At 43.9% G+C, this 12,218-nt stretch overlaps 1 protein-coding gene across 7 annotated transcripts in view; it reads left to right on the plus strand.

The window, feature by feature from the left end:
• The window catches only part of ENPP2 (ectonucleotide pyrophosphatase/phosphodiesterase 2), a 721,223-nt gene that overhangs the window by 590,227 nt on the left and 118,778 nt on the right, over positions 1 to 12,218 (plus strand). The window lies entirely within an intron of this gene.

Consider the following 12,218-nt stretch of genomic DNA (forward strand, 5'->3'; position numbering starts at 1 on the left):
ACAGTGCATACGACTCTCCTTCCGCACACCTCTTCGCAAGCAGACTCTACATCTCTTACAGGGATTGTTTTTTTTGAGCGTGGGAGGAATTAAATCAGGAAAGTGGCGATCTTTCAATCTAGTGAATGGAAGTAATGGGATGCACACCAAAGTTCAGTTCTGATTCCAATGTTTGTCAAAAATCATCCAAGAGTGCGTGCAAAACTGGTATAGTGCCTTGCCCTGGTGGCACTTGATATACTATGAATTGGGTGGGGCGTCATTACGCCCCGAAACCAGTCGCACAGCAACATGCACAAGTCCACAAGTGTTTAAGTTAATCCGTGTTTAGATAATTATTCGTTCAATTTTCTGCTTCAACTCGACTCCACTTGATCCACACTAAGAACATCATGCAATTTCCCAGGTTTCCTATGTTTCTGATGAGACCATCCGGACTTCTGTCAAAAACACGATAAACGCATGATTCATCCCAGGCGTGTTCTTTTTATTAAAACCCAATGCATTTCGGACTACATGAGTCCTTCGTCAGGGGTAACTACAAATAAAATATGTCGTAATTAATAATCAACATGTACATGTAGCATGATGCATATCTTCAACAATAAACTTTATCTATCAATCATCTTTTGTACTCCATGAATTATTGTGCACAAATGTGATAACGAAAAAATAAATGAATGAAATGAAATATACACGCATCCCCCTCATTATCATGCCCTGCCCCCGTGAACACCCCCTTCTGCTTAATGCTGCGGAGTTTCTTAACTAACTACCAACATATCCCATGTATATTTGAATGAAAGCCCTTCAAAGAACAGCCACTCGCTTTAAACTGGTGTGAGTCTCCCCTATCTAACGCCCTTCTGCCTAATGCTGCGGAGTTTCTTAACTAACCACCAACATGTCCCATGTATATTTAATGAAAGCCCTTCAAAGAACAGCCACTCGCTTTAAACTGATGTGAGTTTCCCCTATCTATCGCTCTCTGTTTCTAAAGCATCAGTGATTTACTCTTGTGAATGATTTACCGCTCCGTAATGAGACATTCCGCCCGTAAGTTCCTAACTCTGATACACCTCCCTCTATTTACCCTGTTTAAAACGGTCCTGCCCTAATGCATTCAGCTAAGTACGAACGTACCTGCCCTGGGATATAGCGTTTGGCTAGCTGTGTGTGTAGTGACCAGCAATTAGTCACTACTCTCACATCGCCAGCCAAGTGCCAGCCCACTCACCGCCAGCCAAGCACCAGTACACGCACACTGCCAGCCAAGCACCAGTCCATGTACACCGCCAGCCAAGCGCCCATCCACGCACACTGCCAGTCAAGCGCCAGTCCAAACACAACCAGCCAAGCGCTAATCCACGCACACCGCCAGCCAAGCGCCATCCCACTCACCGACAGCCAAGCACCAGTCCACGCACACTGCCAGCCAAGCGCCAGTCCATGTACACCGCCAGCCAAGGGCTCGTCCACGCACACTGCAAGCCAAGCGCCAGTCCACTCACCGCCAGCCAAGCGCCAGTCCACTCACCGCCAACCAAGCACCAGTCCACTCACTGCCAACCAAGCGCCAGTCCACACACACCGCCAGCCAAGCACCAGTCCACGCACACTGTCAGCCAAGCGCCAGTCCACGAACACCGCCAGCCAACCGCCAGTCCACGCACACCGTCATAATTTTTTTTTAAACAAGAAAGAAAACCCAAACCAATTGCAACTAGATACCAAACTATAACTACAAAAACAACAGCAGAAACTAAAGACCTCATTCTATTGCCAAACGTGAAACTGAACAACTATATCAAACCATACAGACCAGGCAGTACACTATTAGACTCACTGTTGCTCCCAAAAACTCTTTTTAGTGCGATACAATCTGAAACATGAGGGCACACACAGTCCAGCATTAGAAGGACAATCAGCACAGTGCATACGACTCTCCTTCCGCACACCTCTTCGCAAGCAGACTCTACATCTCTTACAGGGATTGTTTTTTTGGGGCGTGGGAGGAATTAAATCAGGAAAGTGGCGATCTTTCAATCTAGCCATATCCTCCACCACTCCAAGTGTAGGAACACTTGCCTGTTCCACAACAACAAGGCTTCCTATCACAGACTGCTGAAACTGAACAAAAGTCAACTTTGACTCAGGAGAACACTCCTTGTACACAACAAAAGCATTGAAAGTTGCTAAATTGAAGAGATGGATGGCCAACTTTTTGTACCAAATGTACGCCTTACGAATAGCAGTGTAAGGTTCCAACCTCTGATCTACTCTATCAACACCACCCATGTGCTTATTTTTGTCTAAAATGCACACCGGTTTGCGTACTTCAGCAAACTGACCCCAAACAGCCACAGGTGAAGTACTCTCATCATGGATGGTAGTCAGCATGTACACATCCCTCCTGTCCACAAATTTCACAGCAAGTAGTTCATCACTACGCATGGAACTGCACTGCCCCCTCTGAAGTTTTTGGGAAACAAGCTCTTTTGGATAACCTTTACGGTTAGAGTGGATTGTGCCACAAGCAAAATTGTCCACTTTGAACAATTCCTTAAACAATTGCACAGCAGTGTAGAAGTTATCAAAGTACAAATGGTGGCCTCTGTTAAACAGTCCTCTAGCAGGATCCCACACAATTTTCTCTGAAACTCCAAAAGTGGACTGACAACCAGGGGGGTCAATAGTGGAATCCCTACCAGTGTACACACGGAAATTAAAAACATATCCTGTCCTACTCTCAGACAACATATACAGCTTAATTCCATAACGTGCCCTCTTGCTAGGGATGTACTGCCTAAAAACCAAACGGCCCTTAAACAGGACCAAAGACTCATCAATAGATATTTCTTTCCCTGGAATATAGATCTCTGAAAATCGATCTACAAAGTGATCAAAAACAGGCCGAATCTTAAAGACGGTCACATTCAGGGTGATCTCGTGGCAACGCCAAGGTATTATCAACAAAATGCAGCATCCGAAGCAAAAGTAAAAACCGCACACGGGTCATAATCGCAGGAAATATGGCCGTTGCCATCAAGGGACTGGTAGACCAATATGAAGACATGGACGGCTTCCTTATCAAGCCCATCAAAAAAGTCAAACCCAAAACCTTCTTCATCTCATCCATATTTGTGGGAGTCCACCGGGTAGCTCTAGAGTGGGGCTTAAGTGTGGCACTGTGGTCCCTCAAAAACTGTTCAGCATACAAATTAGACTGCTCAACAATCTCAGCCAAAAATACACCATCCATAAACAACTGAAAGAACTGTATAGGCAAAAATGTTTTGCAATCCACTCTACACCCTGCATCCACACTAAAGGCAGGCAACACCGGGTGCACCATGTTAGGATCAACCCAGAGTCCATCACTTCCAGTAGGAAGCCTTGCAGCCTCAGGCTGCAATACCGATGTCTTTTGCTGCACCATCGGCACATCTGTGTCCCCCTCTAAAACAGGCACTTCGTCCGCACTGAGAGTACCTTCATCCGCACTGAGAGTATCTTCATCATCCGTTGATTCCATGTGGAGAGAAAACTCACTGCCTGAATCTTCCCCTCCCTCCTCTCCCTCAGACGCACTGTCAGTCTCATAATCCTGCTCGGAGGAAGATTCAAGCAGCATACCAACAACCTTCTGAGCAGTCATTCTATGGCTAGCCATAATCCTTACTAATAAAGGTAACTTGTCAAACAAGTCAACAACAACAAACACTTTGTAAAATAAGTAATAGACAAAATGCAGCTATCAGAAAGACCTATGTACTCCAAAACGATACCACTCACTTGTCAGAAGCAGCTAGACTCACCACCACCTACTCTGCATAGACACAGTAAGAATCAACCATATCCCACTAAAAAAGAAAAGAAAATTGCACATAAGAGAATGCAAAACACATCGCAAAGAATTTCATGCTCAAAAAACTAACTATATATGCTGCCATTATGACACCACTTGCAAAAAATTCATTCATGCATGACAATAACACTCATTTGGAGTAAATACAACAAAAAATGTTTTCTTACCAAAAAAATGCAACTTCGCAAAACTGCAGAACAACCACTGCCAAAACCGCAAACAGGAATCAAAAGCTTTACACTAGAATAAAAAGGAGAAATAAAACATTACAATCACATATGCAAATAATGCACTACATACTATCCACCAGCCAAGCAAAGTTGGTAGGTGGGCCTAAACGAATAAGGCCGATCTGCCCCCACAGGGAGCAGAAACAGGCCAGAAATTCACCCTCATAAAAGGGGAGCGACCCTTGCCCAAGGGGTCACTCCCCAACACCCAACATTTAAAAAGCCCTGGTATCTACTGGCTTCTGCCCCCCTAGGGGACAGATGGGCCTAAAAACATATGGCCGATCTGCCCCCAAAGGCGCAGAAACGACCACAATAAATACCTGATAAAGGGGAGCAACCCTTGCCCAAGGGGCCACTACCAACAACACAAAAACTGTCCCTGGTGGCCTAGTGGGCATACCATAAAATAAATTGTTCATTTGGGTCGATCTGCCCTTACATGGGGTTAGAAACGGCCCAAATAAATGCTCCTTAAAAGGAAAACAGCCGTTGCCGAAGGGGCCGCACCCCTTGGGGCAGAAACGGCCAAAATAAATGATCCCCAAGGGGGAGCGACCATTGCCCAAAAACATAATCTAATGATAAAAATTCCCTGGTGGCCTAGTGGGCGGCACACACCTACTTATTTGTTTGTATTTTTTTTATCAGATCTGGCCTCCCCCGGCCTCCCCAGGGGGCCAGACCCAACTAAACAAATTGCTCCCTCAAGGGGGGGGCGCCCCTTACCCAAGGGACCACTCCCCAACACATACAGGGCATTTAAAAATACAAAAATCCCTGGTGGCCCAGTGGGGGGGCACACACATTTTTTTAATATAAAATAATAACGAAATCCAGCGTTGTTCTTGTCTGAATAGGGCTGTTGCTGTCCAGTTGGGGTTAGATTCAATAACGGTCCTGTGACAGTTAGACCGGTGAAACTACGGATCGGAGAAGACAAAAGCACGATACGCTGCAAAAAAACAACAACCAAACTACAATCTCACTTCCTAGAAATGAACCACTCTCCTGACAGTTTACACTGGACCGTTATTGAATCTAACCCCAACTGGACAGCAACAGCCTTATTCAGACAAGAACAACGCTGGGTTTTCAAACTCAGAAGTAACAAAGAAAGGCTTAATGATGACATACCCTGGACCGAATTGGCATCCTGACTTTCTACGACACATGTAGCCCCTCTCTTTCAGGATAACAGCCGTATCAACGTCTGTTACACGCACTTTACCTTCATTTAGGAGAAGATAGTAGCCTTTTGCCATTTCCTGGCTTGTCAGTCTTTCTACTGTACCTTGGGTCGCCCTTAATCATTATTGTTGCACACACTACATCTCTCCCAACATAGGTGGTTACCTTTATGTCATCAGTAGCACTGCTGCCCCTTCACCAATGGGCGATTCCATCGACAGCATTCACGATTAGAGCCCCTTCATCATACGATAAATATACTACGGTCACAATTTCATACATATGACCTTTGGACGTCTTTAATAACTTTATTCTGACACACCTGATTGGTTCACCATTTTGCCGATCCTGGCAAGTGCAACTTTGTCACACTAGCGTAGATACATCGACCCCTATACTTATCCTTCTCTCTGCCCGACCCCGTCCTTAAGATTACTAGCACTCAATCGCTCCTTTGTGACTGGCCTGTTCCATTGCACCAGATATCTCAAGGTGCTTCCACGACTTGGCATTACGACTTACATAGGAACTTACTTCATGACCCACATGATACACCCTTCTAAGATGGCCGCTATTTTCCGTATCCCCGCTACAGACTCTAACTACTAGCGCGTAGTCGCATACGCTAGGACGTCCTCCTACCTAATTATCGCGACTACATATACAGGGATTACACGTACATTGTTACCGGCGGACTGGAAGGCTGTTAGGTCTCCAGGTTTTGGTTGAGCGGTGATAAGTCGATCCTAGGATTGTTATCCCACGAAGAATCGGTAAGCCATACCATTGCTAACACTGCATACTTGTTGCTTGGTAACCAACGCAGCATCTCTCTGCCTTTTCCATTCCCTTCACAGCTTCCCCGCCCCACTCTACCTCTCTACGCCGAGGAAGCCTTACCCCACCCAGGGATAGGTATGATCTGTGTTTACTGTAACTACTAACTTATTTGCACTTATTCATCTGTGCCATATCACTGCAGGTTCTACCGCCTCACTCCAGCTCCATTGTGGGTCCCGCCCCTCACGGCGCTCCGTGCTGTTGTCAGTATGTTAACCCCTGCCCTTTGACACCCACCACACCATTACTCACTGACTGTCTACCCCTGCCTAGGCACCACTCAAGTGGACTAGGATTCAGCATCCGACTTATCTACTTACAGCTGTCCATACTGTACAGAGAGTCCCTTTGATTACCGCTTGTGCTTACGGTGTAACAAGCCTCAGAGCTTTCCCCTTCTTTCTCTCGTACACTGCCTGGTATCAGATTCAGTTGCAGTTCTTTTCACCCATGATAGTATTCCCTCTCACGTTCCATTTGAGTACCATAAGGAGGCCATATCAACCTCAGATCACTTCTGTATCCCCGTGTCAGTTTGATATTCATTCCTTTACAGTCCAGCACTACCTGCTCTCCGTTTCTTTTGTGACCAATTAGATACCTTAGTATTCCAATGGGCAGCGATCTCTCCCAACACGCCACGCATGCGTGAGATCTTTGTGCGGTCCATTCATGAGCATCACCCCAGCCTAACACACCTTGGCTCTTTCACGTTACAACACACCTTGGCAGCAATTCGTATGTATGCATCCACATTAGGGGGTGTGCGAGTTTTTGAGCTATTCTCTTGTGTCTACATTCCGACTACACTTAGCACCCATACATCCATCCCATGGGACGCTACTGACAGTTCCATGTCTCCATGTAGTCTTTGATGTACCTTAGCATGTTTGCTTTTACTCTGCTATTGACATTAGCTGTGTCCTTTCTCTCCCCCCCCCCCCATTTTTTGTCCCCACCAGGTTTGAAAACAGAGTATACGCATAATACGTTACTCCTTACCTATCTAGGTTCACGCTACCTCATCTACAGGTTGTGTAGCATTACAGGGTGTCTTTCCCTGATTCTTCCATTTTCTCACCTTTTTTTGACGGTCCTGATGAAGCGCTGTGGGATGCATTAGGGACTCGTGTAGAGCGCGAAACATGTCGACCACTTTTTACCTTTTATCTTTATTAGAACACCACCACACGGGTTGAGAGTAGAGGTACTATATTTGCTGAATCCCCTCTCAAATCAGCATAAAGTGCATCTCCATCCCCGCACAGTTTTTTTTAACCTAACCCAGAGGACTCACCAATAAACCGACTAGGGTACCGATGGGTTATTTTATCAAAACTCACTATCACCACTTGGCCCACACACCCTCAAGCACAACTGCGGCTACTCCTTAAAAGATCTCCGACAGAGAGCCCTCTTGTAGGGCCCGTGAGGGACTGCAGCGCCACCCCCACGAGGAGCAGTGCCCAATGATGACGCTCTATACCTGAAAGGTGTGTGAGGGCACACACATATTGGAGTACCACTCCCCACCCCTATATTTTTCACCCCTTGTGGAGAAACACCCATTGTCTTCCTTAGTTTGTTGCAACCGTAACAGGCTGCTTTACTTCCCTTTAGGAACTGGTACCACCTACATTTTCTTACATGTGTCTTCAGGAGCATTGGTCCAGGACCTCCTTTTAACAAGCTCATTGTCCCCCTGTTTTATTCCTGACCCAGCAAGACTTGCAGTGGGCACTATTAAAGGTTACTTGTTGGCCCTCTTTGCCTTTTTGTGCTTGCTGGATCAACCGTCATTGTTTAGATCACCTGGCATGAGGCTTTTAAAAGATTTGACACATGTCCACCTCCATCTTTTGTTTTTTCCTGGTCATGGTGACTTGTGCCCACTCATGAGTAAACTCCAAGCTTTCTTGGTGCAGTTACTTACACCACTTTTGACTCCTTTTCACATTAGGCAATCCATTGGCCTTCCAACATTCTCTGCTCTGCCTCATCCACCCAAAATAGGAAGAGAGACTCCACCGGCCAGACCCCAAGAGAGCTTTGAGGTTTTACTTTAATCGCACCAAAGACCATTGGGTGGACAATCCGCTTTTTGTCGGTTCTCTGGTGCAAAGAAAGGCAAGGCAGTGCATAAGAGGACAGTGTCATATCCTCTGCATTAAGGTCTGCTATGCATTAGCCAAGAAACAGCCTCCGGAAGGACTGTAGACCCATTCCACCTGGCCAAAGCAGCTATCACTCCATTGGTGCACTGTGTGTATATTCTGGATATGTAAGGCAATGATGTGGTCATCAGTGCACATGTTCACGAAGCATAACTGCCTTGACAGCCATGTCCGATGAGAAGGGCCTTTTGCTTGTTTAGTCGTGCAGGACATATGAATCTGGGCCAACCCATGCATCCACCACCTTGGGGTTGCTGCTGCAGTATTTACTGTAAAGGTGAGAAATCTTTAGTTAACAGTAGCCATCAGAAGAAATTGTTACTAACCTCCGGTAACACTTTTTCTTGTGGACAGTCTATCTAATCAGATTCCACACTGCCATCCCACCTCACCATTCTGTAGAATAGTCTCCTTTCCAATCTAAAAATGTACCAATCTAATAATCTGCACATTGCTATTACTGATTATTGTTGGGCTCTGCATCTGCCCCCAGACGCAGAGTTAACAAAGAGACTGATGTCAGTGTGTAGAGTTGGCACTCATAGGCAGCTAAGTTTGTTACTCACAGTGTGGAACAAAGTCAGCACTGAGCCACATGGTGCCACCTACTAACACACAGGAGCAAATCTGTTTTAAATCTTCCAGATCTGGCACTTGGAGATAGTCTAAAGGTGAGGAATGTGTGATTAGAGTATCCACTAGAAAGAAAATTAGAGAATTGGAGAATGTAAGTAACTTGTTCATGTTTGCATCTAATGACTGTCATTTAATAAAGCCATTAAGACAGCCTAGACCCTGCAATGAGCTTTCAATTATCCTAGATGGATCATTAGTCACAATTTTCATTAGAAAACACGCTCCAGGACTCTTACGAACCCCCGTGAGCCCACTCGGGACCACCCGGGGGGGGGAATCGTCCTCTATACAGTGATACAACCCCACACTAGGCTCATAGCGAGAGAACACTTCTTGTACCCTATCTCTACTCTTTCTCTCCTTTCTTCTCGCTATCCTATGTCTAATTTTCCAGCTAGTCAACGCAGAGGGGGACCAGCTGGACGTGTACAAAACAATATGCAATCTCTAACACCAACTACGTTTATCTGGAAACCAATAACGAAAATGCGAATGTACCTGTTTTGTAAAAATTTTATAAAAATACTTTGAAATTAAAAAATAAACTTAAATCACAATTTAATAATGTGATAGACTTCACAAAGAGGGATCCTTATTTGTGTTAACAATGCCATCACAGCTCCTTTTTTATATTGTAATATGAACCCTATCCTCCTTGCATTCTCAATTAATAGAGTATGGATAATTTTGGTGTTCATCTGTGTCTTAAAACTATTTATTTCTGAACACATTTACCCCTGACGCATTGTGATATTGTAACGCCATAAACATATCCATTATTCCATCTTGCTAATCTGAGCCATCAATACGCAAGTCATTGTGTTGACAAATTCAGAATTATCAGCTGTGAAAGATTGTTTCTTTGAACTGTTTCTTCAATTGACAAACTGCAGTATAAAGTTAAAAATACAAGATTATCTGAGAAATCTTGTAACCTCCCCCTAATTGACAAATCCATAATGAGATTGACAATTCAAAAGAATTGGCTTCTCTGTATTTCTCTCCTGCCACTGCCAGCCCAAGAAGCTTGCATAACTCATATGCTTCTAAGTAATATTTTTATCTATAGGTTTTATGCTTTATAATGTTTCGGGACTACACGACAACTGAGCCTCCAGTTAGGCTCTTAGATAGTCTAACTTCTAGTCTATTACATCAAAGGCAAAAAATAGAAGTATATTTTAAATGATATATTCACTTGTGATTTATGTACTTGTAGAGAGCATAGTCACTTGAAATACTTTTGTGCTAGAACAATAAAAAAAAAAACAAGCCCTAGACAAGGAGGGGAGAAAGTCTTAATTACTTAACTGCCTCTTCTTGTTGCTTTTGATCAATCAGAACCTGACGTTTTACTAAACCTCCTTGTTAGTCTTTAGTAGTTCCCAAATACACTATTAAAACACGTGGGTTGTACTTTTTGCAGTAATTTATGAAAAATCGTATTTAATAATGTGAGATCGCATCAGAAAGACCAGAATAATCTATCCATCTAAAGATCTTTCCTGAGATCAAAGATCATACAAATCAAATTGTCAGTGTAATCATAGTGTGACATGCCTGACCTCTGCCCTTCTGTTTTCTAATAAGTGAGATATTAAAAGATATATTCACAGTGAGATATCCTTTTAAATAATTCACTTCAAAATGTGTACCTGTCATCGTTGACCACATTTTAGGAATACATCAAGGCACAGAGCCTTCTGTTATACCTCCAAGAAGGGAACTCTCTTCTGTGTCTAGTAGTGGTTATAAAATATAATTCAAATCTCCTCCTATATCAGAGTATAGGAATCGGGTAAGGAAGATAAAGATGTTGGCAATTTGTAAGGAAAGCTGGAACTCAATAGGGCCATGGTAATTAGGCACTTGGACAGGAATGTCACCATTAATTGACAACAGAGCAGTAGTCAAATCTTTTCCAGCAAGTTTCTTATTTTGCCTACTTTACTCCTACCCTGTTATGAAAAAGTATACCTCTATGTGCGATCCACACAATGAGTTTCACATGCATTCTTCCTGGCTGCTTCTATGTCTGATATCTGTTTATTGTAAAAGCGGGTTTCTTGTCTTGAATACACTTCAACTTTCTGCTGCTCTAAATGATCCATGAACCTATAGCAGTAGCAAATATTTTTAAAGCCATTAATATTTAGAGACTCAAACGTAAGAAGTTTCAACCAAGAATGAATAATAACTTAATTTTAGAGAGCATTTTTTAATGCATTTCTGTTGTTTATAAGCAGTGTAAAGAATAGGTGTTTCTAGCATCCAGTATAATAGTACTCAAGCTACCATCCTCAGAAAGGGATAAGGCAGAATTGGCCTTGGTCCGATTGCAACTCTTGACCTGCCGACTGCCATATACCTAAGTGGTGAGCGAACGGTCTTTGAGCTATCGTCCTGGCTAGGTAACATGCAATTGATTTGACTGAACTGCCACTAATAAATAGGCATGTCGATGATATCCTCCCTCTGGCTTCCACCAGGGTGCATAAGTGACAGGTACATTATTGATCAATTAATAGAAATTATGAATTATATGACTCGACTTCTCATAACAGGTATGTAGTAATGCTAAATTGTGGACAAGATTCCTTTCCTGCTACTGAGAGTTTCCTCAAACCTGGGCTATTTCATATGGGAAGCAGCATGGCCTGCCTCTCATCCCTGTAACTGCATCATATCTCTGGTCATATCTGGCAAATTGGTCTCCTTCGGAGTGCATTCACCTTCCAGTGCTCTGGTCACACCTAGCTCTTCCATGATAGCATGGGAAGGTTGCTACTCCATGATGGTGCCATGTTACAATGCTCATTCCCCATGAGGCCCATCTATAGAACTCTTCTTTGGCACAGCAGGATCCACAGAGAGCACACTGAGGCAACCCAGATGCCGGGTTCGCCTCTTATAAAGCTGCAAGCTTCATGGCCAGGGAGCCATTTTATCTGGTAACCCAGCTTTTGCTGTGGGGGAAGAGAATGTGCCAGTCTTTGCCTACAATTTCTACTCACAAGAGGGCCAACTGAGAGGAGTGAATGATTAAAAAACTGTGTTGGCATTTGATTGGGGGCTTTGGGATGATGCATCTTCTCAGCCGCAAGCTAAATTGAAATCATTCCCTTTCTGATGGTTTTGCACTAAGCGATACTGCAAGTCTTTCGGATGTATTAATTAAATCACATTAAAATAAATTAAATGTGTTTTCCAGAACTGTAGGGCAATCACCGATGCAAAATTAACAGTACCTTCAGCTGCATCACGTCCTTGTCTGCTCAC

The sequence above is a fragment of the Triturus cristatus genome, chromosome 5_1, assembly GCF_964204655.1.
Source record: "Triturus cristatus chromosome 5_1, aTriCri1.1, whole genome shotgun sequence".
Classification (NCBI taxonomy): Eukaryota; Metazoa; Chordata; class Amphibia; order Caudata; family Salamandridae; genus Triturus; species Triturus cristatus.